Source organism: Apium graveolens, chromosome 9 (assembly GCF_009905375.1).
Source record: "Apium graveolens cultivar Ventura chromosome 9, ASM990537v1, whole genome shotgun sequence".
Lineage (NCBI taxonomy): Eukaryota > Viridiplantae > Streptophyta > Magnoliopsida > Apiales > Apiaceae > Apium > Apium graveolens.
Window position 1 is genome coordinate 4,063,059 of NC_133655.1, and position 8,343 is coordinate 4,071,401.

Sequence of the window (8,343 nt, forward strand, 5' to 3'; positions counted from 1 at the left end):
GGAGTGAAGGCAACACTGAAGAAACTAAATCTCTACCTTCCATACCTGAACCCTTTGTTGCTGATCCCACTATAAACATCCATGGTGAACCAATCATCCCAAAAGAGGAACCTATTGATTGGGACACCATCAATTTGCCTACCTTTTTAACCACTCTTCCACTACCAAAGAAACAGAAAAGAAAATCCAAATCTACACCTCCCCTAAACTCTAAGAAATTCACTCAAAAACATAAACCTAACCCTAAGCCACCCATTTCTAAAGATGATTATGTTCACATCTGTGACATAAAAGAAATTTCAGACATTGAACTCTATCTGGATGAGCTGGAGGATGTAAGGGGAATTGCTGCTTACAGACAGCTACCCGAGAGATTGGTGTTCAGATACAAAGGAGCTGGGGAAAGAACATGGCCTCTCTACAGGATTCTGAATGAAGGCTACTCTACCTTGATCAGAGTCTTTTCAGCCATACAAAAGGATTCTGGCTTTATCAGGACTGCCAAGACTGAAATTCTCAACAAGATTGCCAACATAAGGAAAACTTGGAGGGAGCCCAATGCCTTGCCCAGAACCTTACTCATTCAAGAAAGGGGAACTACAATTCACAAATCACATCATTGGTTGATGGAATTCAGAGATGATAAAGGAGTCAGAAGTTTTTTTAGACTTGAAGACCAACTCAAGATTGCCAGCAATGAAACTCTCAAAGAAATGCAATCTAAGTTGGATATCAGTGATGAAGATGAAGCTGAATTCTTCAGACAACTCCAACTCCAACTTGAGGAAAATGACAAAGGGCTAGGAAAGAAAACCAGGGAACAAAGAAGAAAAAGATGATTTGCTCAGGCTAGAGGAGCATCCTTGGAAATACTGTAAATCTTCAATTACCTTCTAGTACATACACTTTTGCAGCACTTTTGAATTTCTACTTAGTTTCAGTTCATATATTTGTTAAGTGTTTTGTTATCATCAAGTTAACCTTGAATTTATGTCTACAATTCTTATAGACATAAATAGGGGGAGATTGTTAGGAATATATGTGCATTAGTTTGATGATATGTTTAACAAAACACTTAAGTAGAAATCTAGTGTTTGTAGCCTCAACGGATAAGACCATTTTGGCTATCCGTTGATGGTGTAGCTTTACTTAGAAATAAGTCTAGTGTTGTAGCACATTTCAGTCTCTGAATTTGAGATATAAATTCTTAAATGTTGAGGGAAATTATAAGTCATGTTGACTACTAGAGGATATGCAGATAGGAAGGCCAATTGTAAGTATTTCATGCCTTGTAATTTTGTATAAATGAAATGGTGTCAACGGATAACTTAAAGACCTTCAACGGATGAGAAACAAAGCTTCAACGGATAACATCCTTCAACGGATGAGTGCATCAACGGATAGAGCTTCAACTGCTAACACATCAACGGATAAAGCCATCAACGGATGAAGGCTTCAACGGATGTTCTGTTAAATAGCAGTTGACAAGTGGTAGTTGTACCTACAAACAGAGGCACATGGGTTGACAGAGACAACTGAGATGTGGTAGCCTATTTCAGGAACATCAGAAAAAGCAGCCGTTCTACTCTAGTATAAAGAGGCAATAGTCAACAATGCACTAGAGTAAAATGGAGAAGAAACAAGTGGAGAACTTATTTTATTATTGTACTTTTTATCTTTGTCTTCACTTGTAAACTTGGTGATATATAAACCAAGTAGCAGCTAGTAATTAGAAGAGAATTTTTCCAGAGCTGTTTAGAAAAATCTTGAGAGAAAAATTATCTAGTTTGTACTAGGACGCAGCTGTGATCAACTTCTTGAATCACAGATTTTCTGAAATACCATCTCTGGTGGAACAACAATCCACCAGAAAAGTTTTTAAGGTCTGTTGTGTTCTTTACATTAGTGTTTGAATATATATCTGTCAGTATTAGCTTAAAGCAATTCATACACTTATTTATCTTAAACACATAGCCTTTGAAACTGCTCAAAACTTGAAAAAGTTTTGAGATTTACATTCAACCCCCCTTCTGTAAATCTCATTGTTAGTTCATTAGGAATAACAATACTTTATATTAGAAATTGACATGATATTGTGTGAAATTCTGAAATTAATGAATTAAATTATTAAAAGGTAAAAAAATATTTTTTTTAATTATTTTCCGCCTAGACCGCCTAGGACCGATTTTTGACCGCCTAGCCCGCCTAATCCCGATTTTGACCCGATTTTTTGAAAAAACGCCTAAATCACCGCCTAAGTCCGAGTCGGGGCGTTTTACCACCGCCTAGCCTAGGCGGCCGCCTAGACCGATTTTTAGAACATCGGTCACAACAAATCTGCTATGTTGGGGTACTTGAAAGACAAAGTGAAATCGAGAATAAGGAGCTGGGATGATAAACATGTGGCTAGGTCTGGGAAGGAAATTTGAATCAAATCTGTCGCTCAGACATTACCAACCTATGCCATGAATGTCTTCTTACTTCCACTGGATATCACCCGAGACATAGAAAAATGCTTGTCGAAATTTTGGTGGAACACTGATCAGCCTCAAAAGTCTCAAATAAACTGGATGTCTTGGGATCGGATGTCGAAACATAAAACAAGAGGTGGGTTGGCTTTTAGAAATTTCAGGGACTTTAACATCGCTATGTTGGGAAAGTAAGGATGGCGATTTATGGTTTTAACTAACAGTCTGGCTTCGACAGTGTATAAAGCTAAGTACTTCTCGGAAACTGACTTCATGAACTCAAGTTTGGGTCATAACCCAAGCTTCATATGGAGGAGCATCTTCGAAGCAAATCAGGTGTTGAAGGAAGGATTGCGCTGGAGAATAGGAAATGGAGAAGACATAAATATTTTGGGTCAACCTTGGCTGGAGGATGCTCAAAACCCATACATTACGTCGACTACTCAAGGCCTGGAGGATAAAAGGGTGAAGTCGTTTTTCTGCATGGACAGGAAAGAATGGGATGTGGATATAATCAGAGATATCTTTAATATCCGAGACCAGGAACATATTCTCAAAACTCAGCTGCATGAGTCGAATAATGGAGATGTGTTGTTCTGGAATCTGGAAGACTCGGGATTATATTCTATTAAGAGTGCCTACAGAAAGTTACAGATGCAGAAGGAAGTCACAAGCTCTACGGATAATGAAGATTTCTGGAAATTACTTTGGCGAGTCAAAGCTCCTCCAAAAACTCTAAATTTGGTTTGGCGAGCTCTTACAGGATGTCTGCCAACCAAGTCACAATTAATTTCTAAACATGTTCATCTTACTGCTTTGTGTCCTGTCTGCAATGAAGGAGAAGAAACGGTCTATCAATGTCTAGTCTCATGCCCAGTTGTTCGACAATGCTGGGCGATTCTTCTGCCAGGAAGAGGTTGGGTGGAAGATGAGGACTTCTTAGCGTGGTTGAAGTCGTGGTTAAAGACAGAGAGTGCTAAAAAACAGAGTAGTTGCTCAGCAAAGCAATATCTTACACAATGGAAGCTAGCCCAAAGTAGAATTCCTACGGTTTCTCTCCAACCACAGTTTGAAGGAGATGGAGGTTCAGTCTGGGCAAAGTCGTTACCGAACATAGTTAAGATATCAGTTGGCGTAGCTGTCTTTGAAGATCGTGGTGGCGTGGGGTTTGGGATGATAGCCCGTGATTCAGAAGGGCTGCTGATTGAAGCCAAGGCACTAGTCTACCCTCATCTGGTCACTCCTATACTGGCTGAAACTATGGCGATAAAGGAGGCACTAAGCTGGATTGACAGAGATCGATGGCCTCAAGTTATTCTAGAATCTGATTGTTTGGTTGTGGTTCAAGCAATCAGAGGATCAACTCCAATGCGATCACATTTTGGTCAGCTTGTGGAGGAATGCCGGTTGCTCATGTAACGACTCAACATCAGCTTGTTAGGGAGTCGTATAATTTCTCTGATCGTATATTTGATAGGAGTTCTGTTCCTATCATTATTCAAAACTTTATTGAGTTGGATTTGGTTCCTATCAGCTTGTTAGGGAGTCAATGCATTTTCTCCTTTCGTTTTTGGTTGACAGTTTGTAAAGAGATTTTTTGAGAGAGACTCTATGCATATTGACTTGTGCGTTTCTTTCAACTACTTCACAAGAAATTTAATTAACTTTTTAGATTGATTTTGAAATATTTTCATGCTATGTTTTTTTCGTTTCAATTCGATTTTATTCAATTTTTAACTGATTCAAATTAGGTTTCGAATTTATTCGATTTTTTGCTCACTGCTAAATGTCACCTGGTTACTATTAATTTTTTTCACTTATTGTTTTTTTAATGAAATTACCAAAAATACCACCTTTTATGAAAATATTTACAAAAATACGGATGCGAGTTGCATATGAGGTTGAAACAGTTGCTTATATGGTTGCATACGAGATTAATCCGTTTTTTTTGCAAATATTTTCTGCAACTTGGGTATTTATGCAAAAATCCTTTTTTTAATCTAATTTACGGAACAACAATCTCTCCCGTATATTTTAGTCAAATTCAAGTTACGATAATTTAGTGTTACAGATGATATTGTTACAAAAAAAATTGTTACAAAAAATTTTCCTAAATATTATATAAATGGTAACTTTCCTCGTAATAATATGGGACCCGCGTGCATTCATATGTATCCACGAATTATATTTCAACACATGTCATGACACGTCATTTGTAATTATTTTGGTACAACTTTTTTGGTTAGCATTACTCTTTGATTAATCGATTGTTAGTCATGAACTTGTCTCCGTCTAATTGTTACTCTATGAAGCAAGTGCATCAACCATTTTCTGCAGTAATCAATGATGACTATGGATGAAAAACTGTCTCATAGGATGTGTCTCGAGACTATTTCCGGTTAGTAAACAATCATTCTAAAACCTCGAGGTGTTAGAAGGTCCTTAGCAGAATCATATTGAAGACATTCCCGTTGTCCTTAACGACTTCCGCATGAGTCAATTTTCTGTTGCCAGGTTCCAAACCAGCTCTACGAATCTCATCAGTATCGGAAAATTTCATTAATTAATCGATTATTAACTTATGAAGATTTTACCTGATTTATACAACGGAATCGAAAAAAGAGCAGCCATCTCATCTCCTGGTACTTCTGCAGTAGCCAGCACTTCATGCAGAAAGAAGAAATCTGACAAAGCAACTCTCCTGGAGGAAGGATTATATATTTTTATATGCACTGTAGCCGACTAAAATTCTCTGTGTTCAGTATCAGCTCTAAAATTTTAAGGTGGTAGAACAATGTCGAGGATCTTATACTCTTGAACACTGAGCTAATGGTATATTATGTAAATGCATGCCTCGTAAAAATCGACAGGTTTACTTATTCATAGACATGCATACTGTCATATTATAGTTCAATAGATTCCAATAGATCAATATTGTTGTTTTCCTTTAAAAAAAGGGTAGTATAGTATCAGAGACTTGGTTGCATGAAGTTGCGGAAACTTTAATGTTAAGTTGATATTAAACGTATTCAGAATACATCTGAAGTTTCTTTGGTTTCCTGAGCCTTGTTAATCATGCAGGATTACAGGAAGCTAGCTACCGTACAAATATGATTACTGGAATTTGAGATCAGTGCCAGTCTGCTAGACACTACAAGAAATCTGGCCATTTACGACGGTTTTTTTGAACTGAAATCGTCGTAATTGAGCCATTTACGACGGGAAAAAATCGTCGTTTTTGGTCGAGTAGTAAGTTCGTTTTTTCGTCACAAGATAAAATTAAATTGTGTCGCAAGTTAGGAAGTCGGACCCACATACTCAATAAAATAATAAATCTACTTACGACGGAATTTATGGTCGTAAGATACAGAGGACATGTGCAGAAGGATTGATAGCTGCTTAAGAGTGGTGGTTGAATTGTAAATGCCTTTTGATTGGATCAAATGGTCCTTGAATTTCCAAAGTGAACTCATTGGCTTTGCACTTCTTGAATTTATGAGTGTACGTAATTATCAAAACTTAATTATAAAAATAAATGAATTTATGCAAAAATGTTACAAAGGCGTGTTAAAAACTCGAGCCTGTTACAAAATTTGAAAATTGTGCTCAATTTGTAAAAGATATGTTTTAACTTCATTCCTAACAAACTTCTCGTTATATTTAAAAGAGATTCAAAATTTGAATATCGTAAGTAAGTTAGAGTTCTTAATTATCGTAAACAAATAAATTTATGCAAAAAGGTTACAAGAAGTCAAGAACATGCTAAGAATTTATCTCTTATCGTTCGGATGTCAAGTTATATTCTCGCTCACCTCATATATTTTTGATAGAATAAATACTACAAATAAGACTTGCTAGTACATAACTCGTGCGATACACGGTTGTTTTTATCATTATATATTGTCAAATATAATTTTAACATATTGATGTTGAGATTCAAACCTTATATCCCAAGTATAATAATTTTACAATACATCAAGGTTATTTTTATCATTATATATTGTAAATTATAATTTTAATATATTGCTGGTAGTATTCGAACCTTATATTTTATGTATAATAATTTTTAAGATTATATCTGACGGTTAACGGTTCTGTATTGAGTGACCAAGGACCAATAACCAAATTTTTAATATTTCATCTTTAAGATAACAGTATAGATAGATAACATTAAATAACTCTTATAATAAAATAAATTAAAAAAAAAGAGATTTTAAAAAGAAATAAAGATTAACAAATTCAATTAAAAGGAGTTTATCATTCATTAAGGGCATAATGAAATTGGTGCGTGTGTGCTAATTTTTTCACAAATTATCTGCAACATGGAGCACATCTCGTTGGAGTTTAAGCATCCATTACAAGTCATGAAGTGATTGCTTGAGGAATCTTGTTGATCACCTATCATGCTTCCCCAAAAGAGTGTCTTGATTATAGTTGTAAGTACCTTCTTAAAGTATATAAATGTGATATTAAGATAGTTTCTATTTTTCATTGTTTTTTATGGTTGTTTAGGTTATGTTCATTGTCTTGGTTCTCATTGTTTTCATCATGGGAGGATCTAGTGACGACAGGGAGATCAGGGGAGAATCTAGTAAGGGGCACGGACAGGGGAGAGTCTAGTAAGGGACACGGACAGGGACGAATCCATAAATTTTTATTTAGGGGGATAGTGGTCAAATTTTGAGAAGACACCTTCATATTTTTTTAATTTTGAGGGGGCACTTTCATTTATTTTCAAAAAAATTAATGGTGAAAAATGTAAAATTTGATTTTACGGCGGCACGTGCCCCCGGGGACACGGGGTACTGCCTTTGTAAATAAATTTTTTAGATTTTTTCACCATTAAATTTTTTGAAAATTATAGAAGTGCCCATGTAAAAATAAAAGTATAACTCGATGTCTCTCAAAATTTACTCGGTGCCCCTTAAGTAAAAGTTTATGAATCATCCCCTGGTTTTGATTACAACAATGTTATGAACTATGAGGTTTGCTATTCGTATCATTTTGATGACAATTGTTTTAAGGTACCGGAAAACTATCTGACGTTTTTAAGGATGGAAGTATAAAAGCAAGTCCAACAATTTCATAACTCATTTTTTGTATAAAATATAAAAAATCGCTCTTAGTAGTTTAGGACAAAGATAAGGAATTTTTTCTTCGACAATCTTACTTATACTCATTTCCAATTTGTACATTCTTTACTATAAAATGTTAGTTTGGGAATCCTTTAAAACAGAGGGATGTTAAGTGATACTCCTACTGATTTAAGGAATCGTTGGTGCACCTTTTTTGATATCATTCATCATATTTCATCTTAAGAGGATGGATAGCTAGTCTATTGGACTTGCTTGAATAATATATGAATAGATTACGGTAAATAGTCTAGTCATCTAGGCGTCTAGGGTCTTTTTTGTGTTTCCTTTTAATACTCATATCGTAAGCAAATCTCAGTCGTCATCACTAGGCTAGTATAAAAGTACTAGTTTTTTCCTATGTTGTTGTGCATTATTGCGCATTTCATGTTTAAATGCGGAATTTTTGATTCATATATGCAATTTCATTTTCATTTTTTGTTGAATATACAGTTGAACCTTGATTAAGTAACAATCGATAAAATAATATTGACAGTGTATTTTTACTCCAAATAAAGTAATAAACTCACCGAAGTAATTTAATTTTTTTTCTTGGTCCCAAGCCTGTTACTTTAAAGATGTATAAGTGTAATTAATTCACCATATGCTAGTTTCATCACTCCATTATTTTTTGAGTCACATAGTTGATTGTTTGTACCGGATAAATTTGCAGATGTATTTAGCATAAGCACGAATGTATTATTATATAGAGCATCGAAATATATAGGATATAGAGCTAGAAA